This window comes from Ambystoma mexicanum, chromosome 13 (genome assembly GCF_040938575.1).
Source record: "Ambystoma mexicanum isolate Mex_15411 chromosome 13, UKY_AmexF1_1, whole genome shotgun sequence".
Lineage (NCBI taxonomy): Eukaryota > Metazoa > Chordata > Amphibia > Caudata > Ambystomatidae > Ambystoma > Ambystoma mexicanum.
In genome coordinates, this window is record NC_090938.1 from 693,377,189 (window position 1) to 693,393,227 (window position 16,039).

The window sequence follows — 16,039 nt, forward strand, 5'->3', positions numbered from 1 at the left end:
TGAAGAGCTTAGCATTAAACCAGCGGACAAGGGGGGGCATCATTGTGGTGGACACTGCCCACTAAACCAATAGATGTTTAGAATTAGTACACAATGAATCTACCTACATCAGATTGGATAATGATCCACTCAAAGAGATTAAGACCCTCATTGCGGAAACGGTGGATAAAGCCTTGGATAATGATTGGGTTGGCAACAAAACTCAGCAATTTTTGATGAATCGCTTTCCAATAACCCCTGTCTTCTATGGTCTACCCAAGATCCACATGGATCGCATTAACCCTCCACTAAGGCCTACAGTAGCTGGAACTGATAGCATTTTAAATCCCTTAGCTATCTGTCTTGATAGACTATTACAACCTCTGATTCAGGAGATTCCGACATATTTGAAGGATCCTACTGATTTTCTGAATTGCCTGAAAGATTTCTCAGCACTCAGTCCTGATTGCATCTTATTTAGCTTAGATGTTTGCAGTTTGTACACATCGATTGCCCATGAGGAAGGACTTGAGGCAGTAGAATCGCTTTTGGTAATCTCATCTGGACTCAGAGGGAATGCTCAATTTGTTCTTGAACTACTAAACCCGATTTTGTTTATCACCTTTTTTAGATTTCAGGGGACATACTATATCCAGGCATCTGGTACATCTATGGGGTCAGCAATGGCCCCGGTTTATGCTAACACCTTCATGTACAAATTTGAAAAGGACTTTGTACTTGACTATCCTGACTGGTCATTGAACATCTTGATGTGGAAGAGATTCATTGACATCTTTAGTATCTGGTGTGGAACTAAGGAAGATCTGTTCGCGTTTTTTACGTACCTCAATACAGTACATGCTAGAGTCAAGTTCACACTTGAGATTGGGTCTCCATCATTACATTTTCTGGATGTATGTTTACAGATTGAAAATGGGAACATCTCAACTACAGTCTATCATAAGCCTACTGATGCGAACAATTTGCTTCACTATACAAGCTTTCATCCGAGAGCAATGTTGAAAAGTCTGCCCTACAGTCAAAGCCTGAGGTTGAAGAAGATAATATAAAAATCCATCAGGACTAGATACAGAATGTTCCACACTAGTAGACAAATTTTAAAAATGAGGGTATCTGATGGAAGTGCTAGAGGAAGCAAAGACGAGATCTATGGAGTTGACGAGAAAGCAATTATTGAAGCCTAAAGATAAATCCAAAGAGGTACCATTACTATTCATCTCCAAATTCTCGAGGCAGAGCTTCCAGATAAGTAAATGACTCCATAATGACCCCACAGATTGTTTCCTAAAGTGCCCATGTGTAACGCTCACCTGGTATCCACGGGGACGTCACTCAGCCTGTTCTGACCTCTTACGACCTTGAACCCTTCCCTGGAGTCTACTCGACTGGAGACTGGGCCTGAAACACAGGATTGGTAGAGTTTAACTCCCTTCTTCCCCGGGGTCCAACCCTGCCCTTTGATCCACAGCTCACCTTGTTTTCTTTGAAAGTGTGCTCTCTGTCCTGCTTTCAGCGCAGGGGCACGTTGATTGATGCAGGCTCGTTGCTGCCTAGTTACTTCACTAGCAAGAGTCCGACAGGTAAGTATAATGAGTCTTTTGAACAGTTCTCTAACTTCGTTCCTTTCCTTCCTTAGATAATGGCCGGCGTCCGGGGATAGCGATGTGCTGCTGAGATGAGTAGCGCTGAAGGTGAGTGAGAGCGCGATGCGACCCTTTCGTATTTGTATTGAACTGAGTTCTTTTTCTGTGTCTTTTAGGTGCCACAACGTTTTCAGTGTGGATGCCGGTTATGAAGAAGAAATGCAGTGATTAAGCGCGTTATGCAGCGCCTCTAGATTTTCCACGCTAACCTGGAGTGTCTTTTCCCTCTTGCAGACGGATGAGAAGTTCCGGAGACAGAGTTCCCCCAGAGCAGCTGGGATTCAGGTAAGCGTTTGAAGCTCGTAGAGTCTTTAAAAATAAGTGAAGATTTGCTGAATGCTTACTAATGCCTTTTTTCTGTTCTTTTCCCTTTTCCTTAGGAAGCGGCGTGCCGGGATGGGAATGACCCCGCCGAAGATGCCCGCAGAACAGAAGAAGCGATGAATGATTGGCAGAAGCGCCACAAGGTAAGGCTGTTCCAAACTGTGTTCTTGTTCTTGCAGGAGCAGGGCGCAGAAGAAAGATGCAGGCCTACTGGAGACCGATCCGAACACGGTGAGTGTCATGCTGCAGGTGCAGAAAACACAAAGCATGTTTCTCAGCCTGGGTGTGGCTTAAATAGTCTCTGGGTATCCCAGGTGTCTCTGGGCTGAACCACACCCAAAGGACTAGACTGCACATGCAGTTCTGGGAACCGAAATATGTGGGGGCACCCATCTTGTCCCCAACAATGCACTACAAGGCCAATCCCCAATGTTATCCTATGGGAGTGAGTGAGTCTGGTGCTACAAGCGCCAAGTCTGACTCCAAGTGGGTCTTTGGAGGGATGGAGAGGCCCTTGAGGGCCATGTAGGTGATAGTGGCCTGGCTCCAGCCTGACATCTTGGAGGGCTGGGGACATGAGGGTCAGGAATCATGACACCATGATGGCCTTTAAACGAGGAAGACATGTGAAGGACAAATTGGTTAGGGCGGAAAAACCCCTTAAGGAGAGGCAATTATCTTGAAAATTAAAAGGAGGGTACATTCCCCTGCTTTTGTTGCACTCCTTGCAACAACGTTGTTAAAGGTGAAACAATCTCACATTCACAAACTGGAAAAAGAATTAAGTTGAGAGATTTTGCGACCTGCCTGACCGCAGGGGTTATCTATACAATAAAGTGTGCCTGTGGGAAGTTGTATATTGGACAGACCATGAGAACTGCAAAAGAGTACTGGACGGAGCATAAATCGAACATAAGATGCAAACAATCCAAGATCCCCAGTGGCTAGACACTTTTTTGAACAACATCATGCAATAGCACAACTGAAATTCCAAATATTGGAAGTGGTAAAACGCCCACAAAGAGGGGGAATTACCAGTCACTGCTTTTACAGAGAGAGAGAGATGTACTAGGTCCACTTATTGGACACTGTTCAACCAAAGGGGCTGAATGAGGATGGCTCCTTGAACTGCTTTGTGTGATACCGATTCTGTATGTGTGAAATGTATTTGATCTGAGCCTATTGGTTGGTTAATGTTTAACCAAAAGGTGTTTTTAATGAACATTGTTCCTTGAATTACCCCAGGCATCATCAGTTTATTATATGTGTAATCTATCTGGCATAGAGAGACTGAATATACAAAGTAACAAGCATGTGGCAATTGAGTATATAGATTTAATGGTGCTATCCTGATTACATCATGACAAATTATTTACAAGGATGTATTGGGAATACCTATTCATTCAGTTGAAGGGATGAGTGGGATGGGGATTTTCGAGCATGGAAGAAGCTATACACTATGTATATGAGAAAGTGGTTTTTTGTTCATATTAGTACATGATGTTAAATTAATTGCAAGAAAGTACTGTGAAGAATCAATTATTCTGGTGCACGTATCAGAAGGCAGGTGCTTGTTAAGTATGAAGTATGTTAGAGACACTGTAAATGCATTGGCTTATCCAGAGTAGGACAATGGGGTATCACCCCAGTTTGGTGAAACCACGTGAGATTTCAGAACAATGGCCCTAATAGGAATTGTGGAATGATTAGATATGGTGGTCAGTCAAAAGGCCGAAAAAAATATCGAATGACAAAAATATCAACAACAAAAATCTCGAAGAAAAAAAAAATCGAATTTTTTATTTATTTATTTATATGTATTTTTGGGGTCAGGTAAGTAAAAAAAGGGGTAAAATAAAAAAATGAAAAAAGGGGGGATGAGGGGGAACCCCCCCATTTTGAAAAAAAAGTATTGGAAAAAAAAAATTCGATTTTTTTTTTTTTTTTTTTTTTTTTTTTTTTTTTTTTTTTTTTTTTTTTTTTTTTCCCCCCCCCCCCGAGATTTTTTGGTTTGACCTTTTTTTTCGATATTTTTTTTTCGGTCTTTTCACTATAAACCATTAGATATGTTAAACCCAAGGTAAAGAACCTATGTCCTCTACCGAACAAACATTATTGAATTAATGGGAGGTTTTTATCTCTGATTATATATGAGCCACTTAGATGCTGACCCGATTGTGTAAAAGTACATTTTATAACCTGTATGGTTGGTTTCAGCTATACCCACTTGATTGTTGGGGTTTTGGTTAACATACAAATACAACTAAATTGGTACGGAGATCGGTAATAGTAGGGCTGAGTATTGATAGGATGTATATCAACATACTGGACTCCTTTCCAATATGGTTGCAAGGTTAGAATAGCAGACGTCTTCAGTCCCTTGTCGATGTCACGGGTGACTGAAGTCTACAAGTTTAACCAAGATGGCTGTCGACCCAAGCACACAGCATATGCTGTAGCCTTGGAGACAGATGCCATTATTCAGAGAACACGTTGATGCAGCAGTGACTCGTCCGACAAGGTAAGCAATAGTACCTTCAGAAAGCATTTTCTCTGTGATTGATTATGAATCCACATCGGCATACGGAGATAGGGCGCGATGTTCACATTGCCTTCACCTTTATCTTTAACAGTAACCCGCGTGAAATCAAGACCCGTAGATGGAGCGTTGCACGACTCAAGGAAACGACATCTGCTGTACAGTTGGTTGTCAACCGTACAGAATAGACAGGCGTTATTCTTAGATGCAGCAAGGCCCCTAGAGGAGGTGAGTAGGTGCTTGTTTATTACCTTAGTGCACAAATTGAGCTGTAATGACATTTTAAACTTATTTGCAAATATATATGTGATGTTTTGATTTCAGAACCACTCATGAGGCGTTCTTTTTGCCCATAGGTGGTGACTTTCCACTGCATTATATTCCTACATGAGTAGATTGTACGATCTGCATGTACCTTGAGTCCATTAGAAGAACGAGTTGTCATACTGTCATCTCCATAGAAAGGTTAGTACCCATTGAATACGCAATAAATGTTGATGGGACCGATGGAAGGCTTGATTGGCTTTAGTCTTTCACTGATTGATTCTCCTGCTATTTTAGGAGCTGACATTTTTGCATAACCTCACTAGTGAATCTAGTGTACTCCGTGAGAAGGATATCGGTGAGTAATATTGGCTCGTTTACTTTATCGACACTGGGTGTCTGGGCTTGCATGAGAGCTTTTCACAGGTAGTAGCTGAACTAGAGTTACATAGGCACCTGGGTTTTCTATTTGATCATTACAAATATAATGGGATCACATCCAGCTGGCTCTTGTATCAGATTAGTATAATATGTGTAATGAGAAATTCAAATGTGGAATGCTGAAGCGATAGAATCCTTGTTAGGAAATGAGTATCTTAGTTGTGTAGTTAATAGGGAGATTTTACAAGTCTGAGTGTACTGATTTGGTTCCATGTGATATGTTTTTTTGCAGTCCGTTAGGCTCAAGAAAAAGGGGTCATTACCTCGAAACACGTCAGCCAAAAGCAGACCTGAACACAATATCTGTGATAATTATTGTTCATAAATAATCTTTTGCGGAGGCCACCAGAGGGCGCACAGGCCTGAGTGTCAAGCTCCCGCCGAAGCCAGGTCGTATCAAGGGATTGAGCCCCCCCGCAACCTCCCCCAGGTGGATTAGAGGAGCCTAAGCGGTTGGTGATTCCCCAGGGCTTCCCGCGCCAGAAAGAGCGGTGCCGGGGTCCCCCGAGAGACGGAGAACGGTCCCACGGCCTCAAGGGGAAAAGCGGCTGGGGATTGAAAGGGCCGCAGACCCGCAGGAGGAGCCGCGGCCCGCCGGAATAGAGAGACCACACCGGGAGGCCGCTCTCCCCTCCCCGACCAGCATCCTGCACTCACAGGCGGCATACGCAGAGCGAGGACACCGAGCCTCCAGGAAGTGGGTGCGCGGCCCTGGAGCGAGGCGGCGCCCCCCCCCCCCCACGGGCTCACAGGAGGTGAGGACGCGCAGCCCTGGCACCGGACCCTGGGTGGGGAAAATAAAGAAATAAAAATAAATAAAGAGAGCCCGAAGCCAGCCGACCCTCGTTGGTCACATGAAGACGGCGACACTACGGGCCGAGGCGAGGAGACCCCCCGTGAAGCTCCTCGGCCGTCCCGAGAGGAGGCTCATCCCTCTCCCACATCGCTCTGGCCCAACACCCGAGCGTCCCCTACAGAGGACTCATAGACCACCGGGAGGCGGCCGTGGAGCAGACGGGCCCTCCCCAGATCTACACGGAGGATAGAAGTATAGCCCGCCTCCCCCCGCGGGATCCGTCAGACCTCAGGGGCGGCAAGTCCTGAGGGGAGAGGCGAAGGTGCGGAGACCTGCAGTTTGGAGAGCAGGTGGGTGGTGGCAACTGGATATTCACGCAGGGCATGTGCCCGCCCCCAAAAAACAGTTGTGTGGACAAGTGACATCAGGTGGGGGGCGAGGGGCTCGGCGCCTTGTCCCTCCACCCTGGGGGAGAGACCCCAAGGGCCCGGCCAAGCGGACTCTGCCGACCAAACCAGCCTCCCCCAGGAGGGCAAAAGAAGACCCCGACAGCCACGGGGAAGCTGGACTGGGTGTGAGGCCCCCGCCCAATGTAGGTGGGGCATGTGCCCGCCCAGAAGCGAACCCCCAGCAGCAGCAAAGACAAATGAAGACAAGAGGGGGGGGTGGCCTTGGTCCGGCACGCCCCTCCTCCGACCCCCCTCTGGGTATCCCAGGAAGGAAAACACTGGCCGGTCTGGGAGAGGATCCCTCGACCCCACCGGGCTGCAGAATACTCGGTGGCGGGGCCCACGGGGCGACCAGATGAACTGGCAGAAGAGCCTGCAAGGGTATCGCTATCAGGAGGCAGGAAGTAGCAACAATGGTTCGAGCCTCAACCGAGAAATGGCCCAGTCGGAGGTCTCAGCACCTTCCATAGCGGCAATGGAAAGGGACCTTGCCTCAATCCTGCAAGAAATCAGGGACATGCGTTCCAACATCGCCCAGAAATTCGAAAAAATGGACCAAAGGCTGGATAAGGTCGAGGACAGGTTGCTACAAGTGGAAACCAACCAATCGACATCAGCGACCTAAGAGGTACAAATAAGCATCAGGCTAGCAGCCCTTGAGAAGAGGGGAAGACGAATGGGCCAGGCAGATGGACGATTTCGAAAATAGGGAAAGGAGGAACAACCTCAGATTTTTCGGTGTCCCCGAATCGGAAGGGGAAACGGAGAGAGACATTACCCGAGTGGTGAGAGACATCATCACCCTCCTGATTGCAGAAGAGATGACAACGGAACTCACATTTGACAGGGTGCACAGGGCGGGGGGAAGAGCAGGTGGACCCTGGTCGATTTTGGTCCAGTTCCATTTACTATACGGAAAAAACAAAAGTGCTGGAGGAGGCCAGGAAAGCGCGGGAGATCACTTAAAACATGGCCCAGATCTCAATCTACCAGGATCTCTCCGCCTATACACTGGCCAAACGCAGAATGTGCCCTCCCCCTAACGCAGCTGCTCAAGGAGAAGGGAGTGCGCTACAGATGGGGCTTTCCTTTCTCTCTGGCCTTCGAATATATGGGTCAACGGACAACACTGATCACGGAGGAGGACATAAGGGGAGCCATCCAGGACTATGTAACGGAACCGATCCCCTGGAGGGGTCCAACAGGGCCGGGGGTGGGCAGATTAAGTGGTCCTGGCCTGTCGGGAGACGGGAGAAGGAAAACTGGTGCAAGAATATTTAGAAAAATGAATACTCCGTCACTGACAAAGGATGGAGAGCGGAACGACTCTGAAGGCTGAGGATGGAGGCGACCCGACCAGTAAAGGAATGGGAATTGAAGACTCAGAGGTTCTGCCACAAGCAGCGTCCCCTTGAACAGCAAGTATAAGGGGGCCATAGAGGAGACGACGCTGCAGGGGGAGAGGGGGGCTCAAAGTGATGAGCACTACATAGATCGAGGACTGGCGGAGGAGGGCAGGCTGGTGGTCCAGCCAAATGCCAGCGATGGCGGAACCAACTGGCTGGACGCTGGGGAGGGGGGAGGAGTGGGGGACATGAAAGTTGGGGTTGCTCATTCAGGGGTTGGGGACGGGGGCAGTTGGGGGAATGTTTAAGGCCCACCCTGTGGGGGTAGCATAACGTAGGATTAAGGGAGCATGTAGGAAAGGACAATGTGATTCAAATCCATAGCCAAGAAATATAAAGACGCCATCTTCCTTGTTAAATCTGAAGCCTACAACCACCGTATCTCTGCTGCTAACTCCCACTCTAAAGAACTCTTCAGTATATTTAAAGAACTAATAGTACCACCCACTTGCCCTGATGAGATCGATACTACAGTTCCTTTCCTCCTGAAAATACTTGACAAAGCCACCCACAAACAGATTCAACTTTACATTGAATCGAACGTGATCCTAGGAAAAAGACAATCCAGGTTCTGCAAGGGACACGGAACTGAAACCGCACTTCTAGACCTAAAAAACGAAATCACTAACATCCTGGACAAAGGCAAGCCTGCTCTCCTCCTTCTCCTTGACCTTTCAGCTGCGTTTGATCTGGTAGATCACACCACACTTACCAGTCACCTGACGCAGGCCGCACACTTCTCTAAGGACGCAGCATCATGGGTAACCTCTTTCCTAGAGGGCAGAGCTATGAAAGTGTTCTCTAACACAGCTCATGCAGCACCCTCCATCATCCACTGTGGTGTCCCTCAAGGCTCATGCACTGCCCCCACGCTCTATAATCTTTTTACCAAACCTCTCTTTGATAAACTAGACGCACTAGGGATCACCTACACAAACTACGCTGACAACACGCAGGTTCTCCTTCCCCTGACGGGGAATTATCATCAAGATGCCACTACCTTACAACAAATCTATTCCACCATACAAGCATGGATGGCTACTAACGGCCTCTGCTTGAATGGGGACAAGACGAAATACTCATTCTAGGACAGAAATCCACACTCTCCAACCTCAACCCGCTATACCTCAACTTCAACATAGATAACTGTATCATCCAAGTTCTACCTTCAGTAAAAACACTGGGGGTTCACATAGACGCTACATTATCTATGGACAAACAAGTCAGCACCATAGTCTCGGCCTCTGCACTGAGTACTAAACTCATCAATGCAATTAAACCATTCCTAACCAAGGGTAACTGTCTCTCTATCGCCAGAGCAACCATAGGAGCCAAGCTAGACTACTGTAATGCGCTCCTAGCCGGCACCTCTAAAAGAAAAGCGTATCCAGGCTCCAAACAACTCAAAACAACGCTCTTAGAGCTGCCCTCAGCATACCGAAAATAGATCACATCACACAAGCTAGGAAGACAGCCCACTGGCTCCCAGTCAAGCACTGTATCGCCTTCAAAATTCTCACCACCCCACATAAATCTCGCAGTACCGTCTTACCTATCCGACACATTATGTAAAACTCAATCCACTAGACCGATAAGAGCACAATACACTAATCAACTAACTACACCGCGCATCAACAGATCTAAAGCAGGAGGCATAGGATTCCCCTTCCTCGCTCCGAAGCTTTGCAACTCCCTGCCCACTGACCTCAGAGCCGAAACATCTCTCTTCTCCTTCTGCAAAAAACTCAAAACCACCTTCTTCAACTAACCTTGGACACCTGATCCTCCTGCTGTTCAATGCATGATGTATCTAAATAAGATTATCGTCCTATGTGACACCAACGGACATGAACTGTATGTATGTAAAAGTATAAGCAACTCTGTAACAAGCGCCACAATGCCTTCGGTCTGCTGTGCGCTCAACAAATGCAAATAAATAAATGATGTTGACCGAGAGAGAAGGAAACCTAGATTATGGCTGAAAGTCTTCCGGCCCTGGGAGTGGGTTCCCTCAACGTACAGGGCCTGAACACCCCCACAAAGAGGTCCCTGGTCTGTAGGGAATTTAGAAGGGCGAAACTTGACCTTCTTTTCTTGCAAGAGACACACTGGGCACAGGGGAAGGAGCCCAAAATGCGGGGGGGGGGGAGGAATCGGAGAGGTTTCTTGCGCTTCCCACAAGGCTATGAAAAGAGGGGTGGCTATTTTAGTAGCAAAAAATGTAGGCTTTGACAAAGAGGCCATACTGAAGGACCCTGAGGGCCGCTACTTGCTGGGAAGGGGCTCCCTACAGGGCGCCCCGCTCACTCTTGCTGTAGTATACGGCCCAAACGAAGGCCAAACTCAATTCTGGGAGGAGGTGATGGATTGGCTAAAGCTATTTGTTCAAGGCACGGTGGTTGTGGAGGGGGGACTTCAACATGGTCCTGGACCCAACCTCTGACAGGAAACGCGTAGGTCCCCAAATCTCCAGGGCAGCAGATGAAACCATGGCACGAAACATCCAGAAGGTTAACACGGAACTAGGCCTCGTGGACACAATCCGACCCCCAGGACGGGCGATTCCCTCCTTCACATACTACTCCGCTATCCACACATATTCCAGAATAGACTACATCCTAATGGATGAGTCCCTGTGCCCATATGTCACCGGCCACAGGGTCGACCCGTTCCCCTGGTCAGACCACGACCTGGTCCGAGTCACCATAACAAGGGGATGGCAAAGTGACCGCAGAGGACGATGGAAATGTAACGACTCCTTGCTGAAAGACGAGGTCCACGCACAGGAGGTGCTAGACGCCATAATGGAATTCTTTGAATTCAACGATAATGGGGCGGTAGGCACACACACCTTGTGGGACGCCTTTAAGGCAACCTTACGGGGAGTCCTCATCAAAAAGGGAGCCCAGAACAAAAGAGAAAGGGAAGCCCAGGAGAGGTCTCTGAGAGAAAAAATAGCCCAACTCCAACCGGGGGCACTCCAGATCAACCCCTGGACCGCGAGCAGGTAGCCACCCTCAAAGACTATAGGCTCCAGTTAAAAGACCTCCTCCTACACAAAACAGAGAGGAGTCTTCAGCGGTTAAGCAAAAGTACTGTGAAAAGCGGGACAGGGTGGATAGGATTCTAGCCTGGAAACTGAGGGAGGTACAGAGAAGCAGAATGGTGAAAGCAGTGAAGAATGAGCGGGGCTCGATAGGTCCCGATACGCCCCACATAGGAGAGGCCTTCCGCCGATGATATGAGAAACTATACTCATCAGAATATGACGGGGGCGAGGCCGAGATTGAAGGATTCTTGAACTCCATACAAATCCTGGCCCTGACAAGGGAGATGGCGGAGAGGTTGGAGGGTCCGGTGACCGAGGACGAGGTGGAACACGTGATTAGCGGGATGAAGGTGGGCACTTCCCCTGGCGAGAACGGCTTCACAGTGTACTTCTATAAAAGGTTCCACTCTACCCTAGCCCCACACTTAGTGAGGGTGTTTAATGCCGTGCTAGAGGGGGGAACCCTCCCAGAATCCATGATGGGGGCCATAATAGTAGTGCTGCGCAAGGACCCTACGGAATGCTCCTCCTACCGCCCAATATCCCTGTTAAACATTGACATAAAGATTCTGGCTAAGGTGGTGGGGAGGCGGATGGAAGAGATAATGCCGAAGCTGGTTCATGGGGACCAGGTGGGATTCATAAGGGGTAGACAGGGCTCTGGCAACATCCGCAAAACCATAGATTTGTTCCACTACGCCCAGGGATCAGACCTCGATGCGAGTGTACTCTCCTTGGACTCGGAGAAAGCATTCGACAGGGTCGAATGGAGATACATGGAACTCCTCCTCCAAAAAATGGGCTTTGGGGTACACAAGAGAATGGGTGTCCGCACTATACAGAGCCCCAACTGCAAGGGTACAAGTGACTGGTAAGCTATCGGAACCATTCCCCCTTTCACGGGGGACAAGGCAGGGATGCCCACTTTCTCCCCCGATTTATGTCCTCACGATGGAGCCCCTAGCCATAGCAGTGAGAGCACACCCGGACATCAAGGGGGTTAGGAGAGGTGAAGTAGAATTCAAGCTTTCCCTGTTCGCTGATGACATCCTGGCTTACCTGGTGGAGCCTAGCTCCTCACCCCCCCCTCCTGTCCCTGGTGTCTACATTTGGGCGTTTATCGGGGTTAAGATCAACGCAACAAAGTCAGTACTACTCCCCATGAGAATATGGGACTCGGGGTTGGACCCCCTGGACAGGCTCAACGGGATAGCAGTGTGGAAGATCTCTATCCGATACCTGGGCGGTGTCGTCACCAGGGATCTATCGAAACTTGCCCCTACCAATTATGACCCTGTAATGGCAGGGATTACCTCAGACGTGAGGAGATGGGGCACAATGATTCTGTCCTGGTATGGCCGCATGACGGCGGTAAAGATGAATATACTACCGCGTCTACTGTACCTCTTCACTGCTCTCCCAACCAGCGTCCCCGACCAAACCTTTAGGGCACTACAGAACGCAGTGCGAGAGTTCATATGGCAGGGGAGGACACCGAGGGCCGTCCTGACCTTACCGAGGGAGGAGGGAGGATTTGGGTTGCCGGATTTTCAACTTTATTTCCACGCCGCCCAGCTGTGTGTCCTCCTGGAACACATGAAAGAGGGGATGGGAACCTATTGGTCCTACTTAGAAGACATGGACGCCCACCCTCTTAAAGTTCGAGACCTCCTGTGGGCCACACGCAAGTTCATCCCGAACAGACTTAAATCCCACCCAACACTGGGAGTTCTCTGGGCAATCTGGAAGGAGGGCCCCCAGACAGCATACCTAAAGTCATGGCCGTCCCTGATGTCCTCACTCTGGGGACACCCCCTCAAACTGGGTAGTAGGGGGTTATGGAACGCCCAGGCCTGGTCAGACTCTGGAATGGAGTGGGCGGGCAGATGTTCAGAGAAGGGGAATTCCTAACATATGAGGAATTGAGAGACGCTCTCGGGCAGGGGTCGCTCTCCATATTCGAATACCTTCGCCTGAAGGGTATCCTCTGTGACCAGTTATGGGCCAAAATTTGAAGAGACAGCTGACCCCCTTTGAGAAATTACTTGACACAGCGACTTCAAGGAAGGGGGCGGTGTCCGGGATGTACAAAATCCTGAACACTATCAACCTAGTGGAAAGGAGGGGTTTTCGCTCATTCTGGAATGATCTAGCAGGGGAGGTCATCTCGGAGGATGCCTGGTCAAGGATATTTAAAATAGCATTACATGGGAACTTATTCACAGCGGATATGGAACACAATTTTAAGATTTTACAGGGGTGGCATAGGGACCCAGTGAAATTGTCGAAGATGTTCCCGGGGGTGTCCCCCGAGTGTCCAAGGGGCTGTGACCAGGTGGAAACAAGGGGCCACATTTGGTGGCACTGCCCAAAAGTACAGGTGTTTTTGGAGAAGGTAAGGGGTTGGATTGCTGAAGTCTCTGAGGAACTACTCCCCCCAGAACCTACTGACGATGTTGTTGGGTCTTCCCCCGGAGGATACGGAAATACACAGGTATCCTAGAATGTGGGAAACAATGTTGAGGGCGGGCAGGATGGCCGTGGCGCAGAAATGGAAGAGCCCGGAGACCCCGTCAAAGGAGGACTGGCTGAAAAAGGTAAAGAACATGTTCCTAATGGACAAACTAACGGCAATGATGAATAATGACTCAGGCTCATTTCAAGCGAATTGGTATGGGGTGCAGCAGACCTGGGGTTGGGACGTTCATTGACACCAAGTTAGGGCCCAGGCGGGGCGGGTGGGGACGGGGTCAGGGATGTACTAAAAGTAAGCCGGGCGCCCATGGCCCGGGGGATGGTGGACGCAATACAGCCACTGAAGAAGTCAACAATCACATACATTCCTAAGCTCCGGACACAAAAAGGTTTCATGGAGACTCCTAAAATCATAGTTCATGTTTGGTTATGTTATTAGGGGGGGGGACTGTATTGGGGTGGGGGGAAGGGGAGAGGAAGGGTTGGGGTCTTAGGGCCAGTCGACTGTATAACCTTTGATTTTGCATTGAGCCTGTCTGTTATATTAAGAAAATGTTAATAAAACCAAAGTTTAAAAAAAAATAATCTTTTGCGCTCTTTATTGACTATTGGATGGACTGAATTGTGTATACATTGATATGAAATGTTGACTGTTGTGTACAGTACTGAAAAGTGTGCAGGGGACAGGAGGATCCTAATTTTGGATATTCTTTTCTTTTGTATTGTGTGGTGGCCTTGTGCCAGGACCACAGTTCATCCCCAGCACCTGAACACCTCCTAAGATTGTTCTGGTTTTTTATTACTTGTTTTAGGTTACAGAGAGGTGTGCACTTACATTGCTTTGTTCAGATGAAGAAAAGAGCACACAGGCTTCTTTGAAACAAAAATAGATATTTTTCTGTCAAAAACCAGAGAGCAAACTCAAGGACTCGCACCACTGAAGCGAGCAGTACACATTTGAAGATGACTGCCAGAGGAGGGGCTTAGGGAGAGGACTGTCGTTGGCTGGGGGCAGTATGACCCAGAGGGCATGGTTGGTTTAGAGGAGAAATGCAGTTTTTAAGTGAATGTGAAACTGCTTTTTCTTTTATAGAGGTTTCCCAGCCTGATGACGGGGAATATTCATGAGAATGTGAATCCATGTCAGACCCCTTGCTGGAGAAATATGTGCTTATGTAAAAAATGTGATTTATCTTAAAAGAAACAAAGTGGCATTTTTGAAGCACATTAGGAATTTGTATACAACCCTAGTGTAGTATAGTGATCCAATTGGAAGGAACATTATGAGAAAAGATAAGTACTAGTGGATGAAAGAGGGAGATGAATAAAGAGCGAAAAGGTAGGAACCTGTGGACACAAGAAGTGTGTGGAACTCCTCATTGATTATTAGAGGAAAGAGGACCCAGGTGAGTACAAGTGAAAGATAGTGAGGGATACAGTGGTTTCAAACTGATGGCATTTATCCTAAGTAGCATGTAGTAGGTGTAGATAAAGTATAGCATATGTGTAAGTATGGCCATATCTAGTAAAGAAGGTAGAGAAGACTCCTGGATGTAAAAAGGTGGAGTAACCCTTTTATCATTATGCCAATGAAAAGTATTGAAAGTATGGTTGATATATGTTATGTTTCAGTAAAGGAACGACAAAATAATAGGTAATAAAAATGAAGTCATAGGCAAACATTGTATGCACTTAAATAGCACACACGCTTCTTTTCAGCGTCTTGGGTAGGCATATTAGAGTAGGAAGGGCAACACTAAGTATTCATTGTATTTCACCAGAATAAACACAGTAAAGAAAGAAGAGACCACAGTCTGGCGACATCAGGTGAAGGACTACAAAAAGAAGAGTACAGAGAAGATTTTAAGCAAAACAAAGAGCGTTGAAAGCAGGCTTGCCAACAAATCTACACAAAAAAGATAAAGCAAAGTGCACCATTGCTTCTACTTTAAAAAAGATGAGATTGTGTTCTACCTGGCCATGGATACAAACAGATCACACCAGCACCATCACGTCAAGGAAATACACACGCGACAACGCCAGCACCCTCCGTGCAGAAGAAGGAAGAAGGGCCTATTTTCGGGAAGCAGAGTTCTCTTTGTTAGCTTAGTATGACTTTTGCCTCCATTTGGTTTCTGCAGGAAATGAATGACATTTTATCCATGGATGCGCCAACAAGAAAGAACAAGAGCAGTTGAAGAAGACTGTTTTTTGTGCCATTGTTGGTTTTGTCTTGTATGTTTTGTTTTTTATTAATTTGATTATAAAGAAGGGGACAATTTAACCCCAGGAGTGTTAAAAGTGAACCAGTTTACAATAAATTAGAAAAGAATAGAGGAGAAAGGTTTCCTTTTTCAATTAAGAGAAGAGTTTGGAGATGTTTGAGCTCAGCACAGCACCAAAAAGGGCAAAAGGGGGTGTGAACCAATGAAAGGGATGGGGCAAGTGAGGGTAAAACAACACGTGTGTGCTTTTTGGTGCTAAGTTACAGACACGCCCAGGTACAAGCATAGATAAACACAGGTATGCACAAGAGGGAGGAGAAGCAACCATTTCATTAAATTAAAGAAGAGGAAATTTAGTAGCAAACATTTTAGGAGGTAGGAGTACTCTAAAAAAAAATAGAAGCATTGAAGTAGTAATGTTTAGAATT

At 47.5% G+C, this 16,039-nt stretch overlaps 1 long non-coding RNA gene across 1 annotated transcript; it reads left to right on the top strand.

The window, feature by feature from the left end:
- The first annotated feature begins 4,824 nt into the window (after positions 1-4,824).
- LOC138520666 (uncharacterized) lies at positions 4,825-15,625 on the top strand. Its single transcript, XR_011282848.1, has 3 exons — positions 4,825-4,971; positions 5,068-5,128; positions 15,168-15,625. It is a non-coding gene; the product is annotated as an uncharacterized lncRNA (long non-coding RNA).
- Positions 15,626-16,039: the final 414 nt, after the last annotated feature.